This window comes from Pelophylax lessonae (assembly GCF_965119305.1).
Source record: "Pelophylax lessonae genome assembly, chromosome: 12".
Classification (NCBI taxonomy): Eukaryota; Metazoa; Chordata; class Amphibia; order Anura; family Ranidae; genus Pelophylax; species Pelophylax lessonae.
Window position 1 is genome coordinate 64,066,644 of NC_138779.1, and position 12,986 is coordinate 64,079,629.

General features: G+C 41.5%; 1 protein-coding gene across 3 annotated transcripts in view; it reads left to right on the forward strand.

Moving 5' to 3' along the window:
* The window catches only part of DRD2 (dopamine receptor D2), a 577,257-nt gene that overhangs the window by 163,973 nt on the left and 400,298 nt on the right, over positions 1–12,986 (forward strand). The gene's annotated exons all lie outside the window — the stretch shown is intronic.

Genomic DNA, 12,986 nt, shown 5'->3' on the forward strand with positions numbered 1-12,986 from the left:
TTTTTATTTTTTGCACTATAAACAAAAAAAAAGAGTGACAATTTTGAAACAGAAAACCAATATTTTTCACATTCTGCTATATGACATTCTCAAAAAAAAAAAAAAAAATTAAAAATCAACATTTTTTAACATGTTAGGCCAATTTGTTTTCTGCCACATATTTTTGGTAAAAAAAATCACAATAAGCGTATTTTGATTGCACAAAATTTATCACGTCTACTAACTACATCCACCCAACCCCAGAGCTGGTGGCAGTAAATAGAAATGAGATAAGTGTTTCTGTCCAAATACCCTGCATGACAGGTAGTGGGGGATGATTACCACACTGCTTAGAATGCATGCATTGGCTAAAAAAGGAATGTTTAGTACTACTTTAGTATCATCCTTTTCTAAATTTTTCTAAATCATTTATGTCATTTTTATTGTTTTTTTCTTGTTTTTTACTAGTAATGGCGGCGATCTGCAATTTTTTGTGGTAGTGCGACATTGCGGCAGACAGATCGGACCCCTGACTGACATTTATGACACTTTTGGGGGGACCAGTGACATTACTAAACTAATCAGTGTTAAAAATATGCACTTTTACTGTATTAATGACACTGGCAGGGAAGGGGGTTAACATTATGGGTGATCAAGGGGTTAAATGTGAGCCTAGGGGAGTGATTCTAACTGTGGGGGGGGGAGGGGCGTGGCCTCTGAAATAACCATAGAGACATGTGATCCCATATAGAAGTATCCTATGGGCTCTATGATCATTGCAGGGTGAAGAACGGTCAGCTGTGTTTACAACGACCGACCGTCCTTCTCTCTCAATGGGGAACGATTGCGGGTGTCAGGCGGCAATAGAAGCCGCCTGCCCCATGCATTGGCTTCCCTGCTGACGAGTGGGGTGGGAGCGCGCCCCTAGTCGCATTTACGAGAGCGACGTACAGCTACAGTGATTTGCCTGGGAGCAGCTGCCTGCTGCCGTATAAGTTATATGGCGGGTGGACGGCAACTAGTTAAGGGCTAGACATACTTATAAATCTCCATTGTCTTTGAACCCGATCCGTGATTGTGCTCTAGATTCTACTGATAGGTGGTGAGGAAGCAATGCAACACCTCCCCACCACCTGTTTTAACCCTATTTTGCCCAACAAAAATGCCACAACTGCGTGCACTGAACGCATTCTATGGTGCTTCCTCATTTTCTTTTCTTTATTGTGTTGCATTCAGCGGGCTTGCCACATGTCAGGTGAACTTTGCCGCTGGTGCAAAATGAAGCATCGTGGACACAGCATGTAAACATTCCCAAAAAAGCAAAGGGAAGGGCCTATGTCATGATGTCACTGCCACTTTTTTTTTTTATCCATTATAATTTGGCCTTATATGTTTTTATGCAGCAGCTTTTGTATCTGATTTCAATTTTAATAAACTACTACTCTATATGAGCATCATTTGGACTCCCATGGGTGAGCTTCTTTTGCACAGTGCCTGATTTTATTGGTGACCATCATTTAACCAGTATATCAGGGTGAGATGTCTCTTCGCTTCAGAGTAACGATCTAAGGCGCATCATCATTTGCCATCTTGTGAGTGTGTAGATCGGTGGAGGTGCACGCGTGATAAATCTTTCCCAAACACATTGGATGTTGTTTATTTCTTGCTGGATTTTTCCACTTTCTGTTGAGTGGTTAGACATATCACGCACATTGTTGGAATTAATTTGGTTCACACTGAAGATTTGTTGAAGTCAAGTCACTGATTTGTTCTATTTACTGATTGCTACCTATAAATCACAGGAAGTGCTACACACCTTTTGTTGTTTTATGTAATCATTCCTGTCCTCTGCCTATTGCAGCTTAAGGTGGGCCAGTTGCGCGACTTTGCCGCAATTTTTTTCCACGCCATTTTGCCACGAATTTAACATGATTTTGACGCAATTTTGACTGGACTTAAAGCAATGCCTGTGCAATCATGAGGTCTATGGACCTCAAAATGCATCAAAATCAGACCAAAGTAGTGCAGAGACTACTTTGAAGTCACTGTGAATGGAGGTCGCACAGATATGAATGGTACTCGTTGGAAATCATAGGGTACGACTGGTCATGCGACTTTGCAGTCACAAGTTGCAGGACAAGTAGCACAAATGTGAAAGGGCCCTTAAAGTTACTAAAACTAAATTGTAGATAATGTCTAGACAATTATTTCAGGCAATTCAGGCACTTATGTTTATTTCTTTATTTATTAAAATAAAATAAACATTTTTACAGGAAACTGGTACAGGCGCCTGAATTTGTGTGCTCACTCTCACCCAAAAAGAAGTTAAACAAGATGTGCCATCAAACCCAGAGCTGGTGGCAAAAAATAGAGATGAGGTAAGTGTTTCTGCCCACATACCCTGCATGACAGGTAGTGGGGGGTGATTACCACACTGCTTAGAATGCATGCATTGACTAAAAAAGGAATGTTTAGTACCACTTTAGTTTTATCCTTTCCTAAACCCTTGAATAGCAGGAGCCAGACTGGGATAGGGAGGGACAAAACTACGAGCCAATATAACTCTGCTACTGTGCATTTGTGCCGACAAGGAACATACTGACAGGAAGAAAGAGAAGGATGAGCAGAGGGGCGACCTCAACTAGATGCTGCTTTTCCAAGCTGGGGTATTTTTTTGACTATGATGTACTAACACTGTGGCTGAGCTTACGTAACATGGTTATGTTATATGGCAAAAACTAGCATCAGATCTAAGGCGACCTATACATGAACGTGCTGTGGGCTCAGTCTGTGTATATATCTGGGTGGCTGTCACCCCAATACCGATATTGCCTATAAGTCAAATAAGAGAGTCTACTGTCAATGTGAAAGATTCTTCATTATTTATGAAGGGGGCCCTGTCACCAAAATGTCAGGTGAAAGCACAGAAAAACCAAATACTTTAAAGGGGTTCTAAAGCCATAAGGTTTTTATTTTTTTTTTACCTTGATGCATTCTATTTATTAAGTTAAAAAATCTTCCATTCCTTTGGATTCCCCTCCAGCCCACCCATACACTTACCGTAGCCCGATCTCCATGCAGCGATGTACATGAGAGCAGCTCTCCTGGCTCTGCCCCTCCTCATTGGGCTGATTGATAGCAGTGGGAGCTATTGGCTCTTGCTCCTGTCAACCAAATCCAATTAAGGGGGAAGTGGGGAGCGGGGCTGATCCCCGCAGTCTGTGTCAATAGATGCAGACAGGGCAGTTCAGGACTGAGCATGCACTAGTGCCCCACATTTCCATGGGAGCACTCACCAGAGGGAGGAGCCAGGAGCCCCGGTGGGGCTCCCAAAACGAGAAGGATTGGGGCTGCACAGTGCAGGTAAGTATAACATGTTTATTATTTTGATTTAAAAAAAAAAACTGAACCTTTACAATCACTTTAAATGCTTAGTTGCAGTGCTTAGTTGCAGCTTTTTCTTTTCAATGAGCAGTTTCTATTGACTTGTGCCTCTAACCTTGCTAGCACATTTGACTACTTCAGATGAGTCAATTTCCTATCACAACTTCTTGCAGGTCATAGTCCTTACCCCTCTTTTGAGTGTCTGATTACCATCTGTACCAGCAGCTCCTCTCCCCTTCTCCTCACCGACGTATATAACGTTGTATGTGGCTGCCAAAGAGAGGAGCAAAGGGCAATAAAGGGTGTTATTCGAGTGACAACGCTGTTGGGGCTGCTATCATCACATTCAAGATGATGGCACCCAGTAGAAGTCTCAGGACTTTTGAATGTCTGCAAAAAGGAAGGCTTTTACAAGTGAAGAGGTCTAATATATGTTAAATACACATATATTCCTATGCCAAGATCGCTGTTGAGATTGAATTGAATAGTATGGGGCTAAGTCTCTTTAAACTATAAGGGCCCTTTTACATGGGCTGTCCAATCAGATCTATCTGTCAGTTTTTTAGGTGGACCTGATCAGACACTGCATTGCCCTCTATAGAGTGGTGGATATCCGCTGACACCCGTCACCATCTGATCTGATCCTGTCCGCCAAAAACAGACAGATAGTGGTCCTATTTTCCATCCGTCTGGCAGATTGGATCAGTTGGAAATGAACAGGCGGTCCTTTTCCATCCGATTTCCCCATAGAGGAGAACGGGACTGTGTCATCTGCCTGCTCAGTGGGAATCAGTGGAGCGTTTCCCCGGTTCTCATGCAGATTCCGTTAAGCAGGGGTGCCCATGTGAAAAGGGCCTCCGTTAAAAATCACCCTCATTCCTCCTTGTTATAACCACATTACTACCGGCAAATAATGGCTAGCATAGAATCTGATAGGATCTTTAAGTGACCTTGTCACAACCCCATAAATATCAGGCATACAGTGATTGTAAAGTCTGTTTTGTTTTCATAAAATCACAAACATGTTACATAGTTACATGGTTACATAGTTAGTGAGGTTGAAAAAAGACATCCGTCCATCCATTTCAACCTATGATGTGCGTGTGTGTTTGCTGTTAGCCGTACATTGTATACCCCTGTATGTTGTGGTCTTTAAGGTGCCCATCTAATAGTTTTTTTAAACTATCGATGCTCCCTGCTGATATGACTGCTTGTGGTAGAGAATTCCACATCCTTACTGCTCTTACCGTGAAGAACCCCCTATGTATTTTAAGGTTAAACTGCCTTTCCTCTAGTTTTAGTGAGTGGCCACGTGTCTTATTGTATTCCCAATCCCTTTCTCTGAATAGTTTGTTCTTTATACTAGGGTCGCCAGTACAGTATTTGTACATTGATATCATATCCCTCCTCAATCGTCTCTTTTCCAGAGAGAATAAGTTCAGTGCTTGTAGTCTTTCCTCATAGCTGATGTCCTCCATTCCCCTAATTATTTTTGTTGCCCTTCTCTGCACTCTCTCCAATTCCAGCACATTCTTCCTGAGGACCGGAGCCCAGAAGGTGTTAAACCTTTCTTCCTTATTAAATATATAGCACAGAGCAGATACTTGCCTCCACTTGCACTCTCCACTATTCCTTTTCTTTGAGTGCCCTCATAGCAAACTGGCTGCTGTGGGAGCACTTGTGCGGGCACGCTCCTGAGCCGGCCTGTGTGTGTCCATAGACCCACACAACATGGCTCAAACCCATCCCCAACTCCCTCCTCACATGTTTTGTCTGGCTTCTTCTGCTTTCACTGAAGCTTGTGAGTGAAGAAAGAGGGAAGAGAAGAGATACAGTTGGGACAATGCTAGATCAGTGAAGGGCTCAGGTAACTGTTTGGGGGGATGCTGCTATGCATAAAATGCATTTAGGGTAAAACCCTCTTGCCTTTAGAACCACTTTGATAAATCATGTAAATGTACTCACATGGCAAAAATCAAAGCTCCTCGCTTGTAATTCCTTTTTTCCTGATGTGCAGCAATTTTTACTCCAAATGTTACCCACTGTCAACACTTCTGGAAGTGTCAGACACTCTATGTCTATGCCAGCAGCCAGACAGAACAGTGCTCCCAATCCCTGGCCCTAAGATTCCTGTACACTTAAAATAGCCTGCAGGATCCTAGTTTGATCTGAAAAGTCTGTTTGTAGCAAAACTGTAAAATTTTATTGCTGTGACTATCGTTTAGTTGTCCCATTCCAGAGGTATCCACTATCCAAGCACACAGGCAATTGCATAGTAATCAATTCAGATCATCCATGTCCCTTACGGGATAAGTGATCAGTCAGATAATTGCAACCATGTATTTGTTTTGTACACAAACAGCTCTTGTCATAAGAGTAACATTCCACTCACACTTTCTCTAAGCGTTCAGTTACCCTTCTGCACCAGCTTCCAGCATGATTATTGGAAAATATACAAACTCTGCTGTGGCCTTGTGTAACCATGCCAATTCCAAAGGCTCTCACAATATACCTTACTACTTAAAGGATGGTAGTGCCCGTATGGCGATAACATCAGAATGTTTCATCTAACATACTCTAGCCCCTTCAAAGCACATGCAAATTGCAACCATTTTTTCTGTTTGCAGCTCCCATCAGTGAATAAATGGCAGTAGTTCAGTCTGGTTTCTTTGATTTAGATGTACCTAGATCAAAAGACCAACAGATCAGAATTATTACTCTATTGTTATAGTTAAAATGTTTAAACATATAATTAGGCAAATAATTTGGCAGATATAGTGCAGTGAAGAAAAATCAGAAAATTTATTGGCAGTTCTATAAAAGAATGATTGGCTGTTGAATGATTGAAACATTTACATTTTGGTAAAAATAAATTACAAAATAGTTTTTTTCATAATTATGTTTAATATTGCAATCTTCATAAAGATATTCAACATAAGGAAAGATCTGTCAATAAATTTATCGGGCATTAAAAGCGTCCTCGTATAGCACTAACTAAGCTGTTTCTCCCCAGAAGCGAAGAGAGTGTGAATTTCCCCAATATTAGGGTTTACAATCAAGCCTGTTAATTGCATATAGGTTTAGAATGGATCTAAGAGACCCCCCAATATTCCAACTGGACACTTAAATCAAACATGGTCTATCCTTTGTCTCTGGGAGCCTTACTACTGCACAGCAAGTGGACATCTCTACAACAAGCTCTGCAGCACAGCTGACTTCTAAGGGACATCACCATTGCTTGGAGGAATAACCAAAAAAACGGTATCTCCTTTGTCTCCAGATATCTACCTATTTAGGGCAACCCAAGATTTCCTTCAGGCATCGATCATGCCACCTTCACAGCCTGGTGGCTTCAAGGCTTAACATCATTCTCTTCAATATTCAACCAGGAATTTGGTCTGCCACTCACTTACACTAACATTGCCAAGAAATACTCTCTACAGGCATGTCACATTTTTCACTTCTGGCAAAGCATCAGTTTCATCACTGCTCAATGCAGGGACAGAAGAAAGAGATTCCAACTTGCTTTACTAGATCAACTGTTGAATCAAGGATCCCATCTCAAATATTTATAGATCTTTGATGTGCAAATGGGCTCCCTCTTTCCATTCCTCAACTGCTGGTACTTGGAGCAAAGACTTCCCGGATAACGAGATCAGCATATTGCACCTATGCCCGGCTCATTTGATAGACGTCACACGTCCTGGTTGGCCAGGTGTTCTGTCTATCAAAGAAGCCGGGCTAGGAGGTGGGACTATGTGTGTCGGCGAGCGCCCGGCAATTACAATTAAAGCTGTTACAGTGGGATGATCCGCGCTCTGTGATTATCCAGTCCGTCGGCTGGCCGACTTTCCTCTTCCTCTCCTCTCTCTTCCCCTGAGCAGCTCCCGGAGCAGCCCCACACTCGCCCTAAATAATTTTCCACTCGCAAAATGCGAGCAGGCGAGTTGAAAACTCAAGGGCTAAGATAATATATTCAGCCAGATGGGAGAGGTTGTGTACACTGTATAAAACCCCATTTCTATTGGATTGTGAATGTCACGTCCAGTCCTCAATAAGGTCCACCTGGACGGTAACCTTGTGGGGGAAAACTGTATATAAGTCTGTTTCTTGTTCAATAAAGTTGAGTTAGTTCACCCTCAATCTAGAGTCCTGTCTCTTATTGGGGGAATATGCTACAAGGGAATGCTATGGTCTTCCATACTCTCTTGGATAATCACTAAGCTCTTGTAAATAATTTTCCCCCTCCTGGTTTCATCCACTCTGCCCAAACTTTATAGGTGACCAGCAGTCATCATCACCCTAGGATAGTAATTCCATAACCATCCATCTTTGTTTGCCTTCTGTTGCATAATTTTTATACTGTATTACTGCTCTTATTACCAGTGTTCTATTTTACATAGCTTGTTCAGGAGCATTCCTTTTGCATATGGACTCCCATTCCAAAAACAAACACTGCTTTTAATTTTGCATAGTCTCTGTATACATACTGTGTTATCTCTACTTTGGAACAGAGCATTGTTTTGTGAAATGCTTTCAATTTATGTAGCATTTGACCTTTCTGTTACCTCCTTTTGACACCTGTATCCAGTTTTTCTAAACTTTACTAAAAAAAAAAATATTATAATCTTGAAAAGATTAAGACAACATTTAACAGATAACGGTTACTGCTGATAGGATATAGAATCTTGTAGTTGTTGCAGATTTTTAAAAACAAAATAGGATAACCTCTAAATAATACTTTTTTACATTTAGTTTAGTCAAATAAACAGCAGCGCTCAAAATGTGTTACAAATAGTCCTCCAGTGATGTAAGGCCCAAAAACAGTGAAAAGGAAATGATTGATCCACCACCAAGAGGAAGAAGCACACTGTCTCTTACCAGACTCCAATGACTACTGGGTTGAGCAGCAGTCAAAGTAAGCTCTTGTAAAATCACTTGATCAGTGAATGCAGATTCATTGGGAGCATGAAGACAGACTCCAAGACGTATAAATGAGGAAATAAAAAGTGATCATAGACGATTTACATACCTCTAAAATCGATTTATTCAACATATAAAAGCTACACACAGGGTACTCACACTCTCTCCACATAAATAAGCATGGTAACACAAAGGATGGTGGTGTAGATCAGTTTCAAACCAAAGATATGGCCGACCTCCGGTGGTATGCAGTACAGGCGTCAAGTGGCTAGGCTCCTCTCGACGCATTTCATCATAGGTGACATCATCAGGGATGGGTCACCTACATTTAGTTGCTTGTTGTTATAGCACAAGATTCAGATGCTAAAGAATCTTATGAACACCCTTACATATTAACCACTTGACCTCCAAAAGGTTTTACCTCTTTCATGACCAGGACATTTTTTTGCTATAACAGCACTGTGCTACTTTAACCAGTTCTGGACCGGAAGGATTTGCCCACTTAATGACCAGGCCCTTATTTGTGATTCGGCACTGCAATATTTTAACTCTGTACCAAAATAATTGATGTCCTTTTGTTCCCCACAAATAGAGCTTTATTTTGGTGGTATTTGATCACCTGTGCGATTTTTATTTTTTGCACTATAAACAAAAAAACAGAAAAAAAAATCTGAAAAAAAACCTATATTTTTTACATTCTGCTATAAAACATTCCCCCCAAAAAAATGAAAACCAAATTTTTTTCATCCTTTAAGGCCAATTTGCATTCTGCTACATATTTTTGGTAAAAAAAATAAAAATCGCAATAAGCGTATTTTGATTGGTTTTCACAAAAGTTATCACATCTACAAACTAGGGGAAAGATTTATGTCATTTTTATTTATTTATTTGTTTTTTACTAGCAATGGCGACGATCTGCAATTTTTAGCGGTACTGCGACATTGCGGTGGACCGATCGGACCCCTAACTGACCTTTTTGACCCTTTTGGGGGACCAGTGACATTACTAAAGTAATCAGTGCTAAAAATATGCACTGTTACGGTAATAATGACAGTAGCAGGGAAGGGGTTAACCTAGTGGATGATCAAAGGGTTAAATGTGAGCCTAAGGGAGTGTTTACTAATAGTGGGGGAGGGGCTTGGGAAATGACCACAGAGACCTGTGATACCTTATATCTCTACTGCACAAAACAACGTACTGTAAGTCGATTCGTGTAATAAACAGTGAGGGAGCACACTTAACCCTTTGATTGCCCCTTCCCTGCCAGTCATTAGTACATTAACAGTGCATATTTTTAGCAGTAATGTCACTGGTCCCCTAAAAAGTGTCAAAAATGTCAGTTCGGTGTCTGATCTGTCTGCCGCAATGTCGCAGTCCCGCAAATAAATCGCTGATTGCCACCATTAGTTGTAAAAAAATAAAATAAATAAAAATGACATAAATCTACCCCCTTGTTTGTAGACGCAATAACTTTTGAGCAAACCAATCACTATACACTTATTGGCATTTTTTTTTTTACAAAAAATATATGGCAGAATACATATTGGCCTAAAATGATGAAAACATTTGATTTCAAACATTTTTTATTGGGAATGTATTATAGCAGAAAGTAAAAAAAAATGTTTTTTTTCAGAATTGTCGCTCTTTTTTTGTTTATAGTGCACAAAATAAAAACCGCAGAGAAGATCAAATACCACCAAAAGAAAGCTCTTTTTGTAGGAAAAAAAAGGACATCATTTTTATTTAGGTACAGTGTCACACAACTGCGTAATTGTGAGTTAAAGTAACACAGCGCCGTATCGCAAAAAATATGCTGGTCATTGAGGGGGTAAAACCTTCCGGTCCTTAAGTGGTTAAAAAAAAAACACTTATGCTCAAAAAAGATCAAAGAGGGACAATAAAAATGTGCAAACTAGCACAAAAAGCACAAGCTTCTTCAATCTGAAAAAAAAAGCTCAAATGCTTGTAAAAGCAGCGTTTTTTTTTGGAGCTGCAGTGTGCAGTGTGCAGTGTGCGGCTTAGGGTTCATGCACACTGCATCTCAAAGAAGCTCAAAGAAAATGATGGTCGATATTTTTGGACATTTAGAACATTTTTTTTAATTTTTTTTTTCACAGGTACTCTTGTGCAGGGATCTGGGTGTCTAAAAGACCCCAAACCCCTCCTCTGCACTTAAAAGCATTAAAAACGCCAAGTTTGGCTGTTTTGAATGCTGTCATTTTTTTAAATTTGGCGCAGAGTACCCGGAAGTGATTTCATGACATCACTTCCGGGTTTTTTACATGGAGACCTGATCAGAGCCGAATGCGGCTTTGATCGGGTCTTCGGCGGCCGTGCAGGTAGGATGCCCGGGTCTCCCGGTGGGATGGGAGACCCGGGAGAGCCGCGGAAGGTGGCGGGAGGGGGAGGGGTCCCCTCCCGCTCCTTTTAATGACAGCCGAGTGGCTTCTTAGCCGCATCGGTTGTCATTACAAGACAGCGGACCGTCGGCATCACTCCGATACAAGCATTTCCCAAAATATTGGCAATATCGTTAACCTCAGGGGCCGATTCCGATATATCAGGGAAAGTGCGTATCGGCCCCCGATATATCGGTGTTGCCAATAATCGGTTGATCCCTAGTATACACACACCAGCCACTTTATTAGGTACACCTGTTCAATTGCTTGGTAACATAATTTGCTAATCGGCCAATTACATGGCAGCAACTCAATGCATTTAGGCATCTAGACGTGGAGAAGACAGCTTGCTGAAGTTCAAACCGAGCATCAGAATGGGGAAAGAATGGGAGTTTAAGTGACTTTGAATGGTTGTTGGTGCCAGACAGGCTGGTCTGAGTATTTAAAAAACTGCTGATCTACTGGGATTTTCATGCATAACCATCTCTCAGGCTTACAGACAATGGTCCGAAAACGAGATATATATCCAGTGAGCTGCAGTTGTGTGCACAAAAATTTCCTTGTTGATGTCAGAGATCAGAGAAGAATGGGCAGACTGGTTCAAGATAATAGAAAGGCAACAGTAACATAAAATAACCACTCGTTAAACCAAGGTATGCAGAATACCATCTCTGAATGCACAGCACATCGAACCTTGAAGCTTCAGCTAAGAACAGAAAACTATTGGCATAGGTTTACCAAAATTGGACAATAGAAGATTGGAAAAACGTTGCCTGGTCTGACAAATTTCGATTTCAGCTGTGACATTCAGATAGTAGGGTCAGAATTTGGTGATCCATCATGCCTTGTATCAAGGGTTTGGGTGGTGGTGTAATGGTGTGGGGGATATTTTCTTGGCACACTTTGGGCCCAATTGAGCATCGTTTAAATGCCACAGCCTGCCTGAGTATTGTTGCTGACCATGTTCATCCCTTTATGACTACAGTGTACCCATCTTCTGATGGCTCCTTCCAGCAGGATAATGCACCATGTCACAAAGCTCAAATCATCTCATCGCTGGTTTCTTCAACATGACAATGAGATCACTGTACTCCAATGGCCTCCACACTCACCAGGTCTCCAGCCAAAAGAGCACCTTTGGCATGTGGTGGAGATTCACATCATGGATGTGCAGCCGACAAATCTGTAGCAACCGCCATGTCAATATGGACCAAAATCTCAGAGGAATGATTCCAACACCTTGTTAAATCTATGCCATGAAGAATTAAGGCAGTTCTGAAGGCAAAAGGAGGTCCAACCAAGTACTAGCAAGGTGTACCTAATAAAGTAGCCTGTGAGTTTTCCACCTTTTTTAAGTTTTGGGTTTATTACCACTTCATTGCTCTATCACATTTAAATGTATGCAACACTACTATTCATTTGAATCCCCAATATTACATTACAGTGACAAAATTCAAAAAGTGCTAAACATGAAATCATCATATAGAAGCAGATCACATTCATAAACCATAAAGTGCTCTGTGCCTTAAGAAAAATGTTTTTTTTTTTTTGTTTTTTTTTTTTTTTTAACCACTTTACCTCCGCTCACATGGAGGCTACTGCGGCAAAGTGCCGCGATCCCGTCCAGCGACGTAGACCTACGTCGCTGGACTTCGCCCCTTGTGGGCGGCGCTCGCGCGCCGCCGGAGGCTCGCTCCCGCTGTGTTCATTCACAGCGGGAGTCGGGCCAGGGGAGGAGCAGCGGCGATTGCCGCTGCTCTGCCCCGATCGTCGGGGATCGAGTCTGGAGATTCGCCCGCTGTGTGTAAACACAGCGGGCGGATCTCCATAGTGACAGGAACTGACAGATCGGAGTGTTCAGCATAGCTGGACATCCGATCTGTCCTTCTGTCACACAGTCACCTCCCCCCCACACGCGTCAGTAAGCACCAGGCATACATTAACCCCTCCCTCTCCAATAAAATTAACCCCTTCCCTACCAGTGTCATTTTTACAGTAACAGTGCATATATATAGCACTGATTACTGTAGAAATGTCACTGGTACCCCCAAAGTGTCAAAAATGTCAGTCAAGGGTCCGATCTGTCCGCCGCAATGTCGCAGTCCCGCAAAAAAAATCGCAGATCACCGCCATTACGCGTTAAAAAAAAAACACCAAAAATGACAGAAATCTTTCCCTTAGTTAGTAAACGCAATAACTTTTGCGCAAACCAATCAAAATACGCTTATTGTGATTTTTTTTACTAAACATAGGTAGCAGAAAACAAATTGGCCAAAAATTTAAAAAAAAATTGATTTTTAC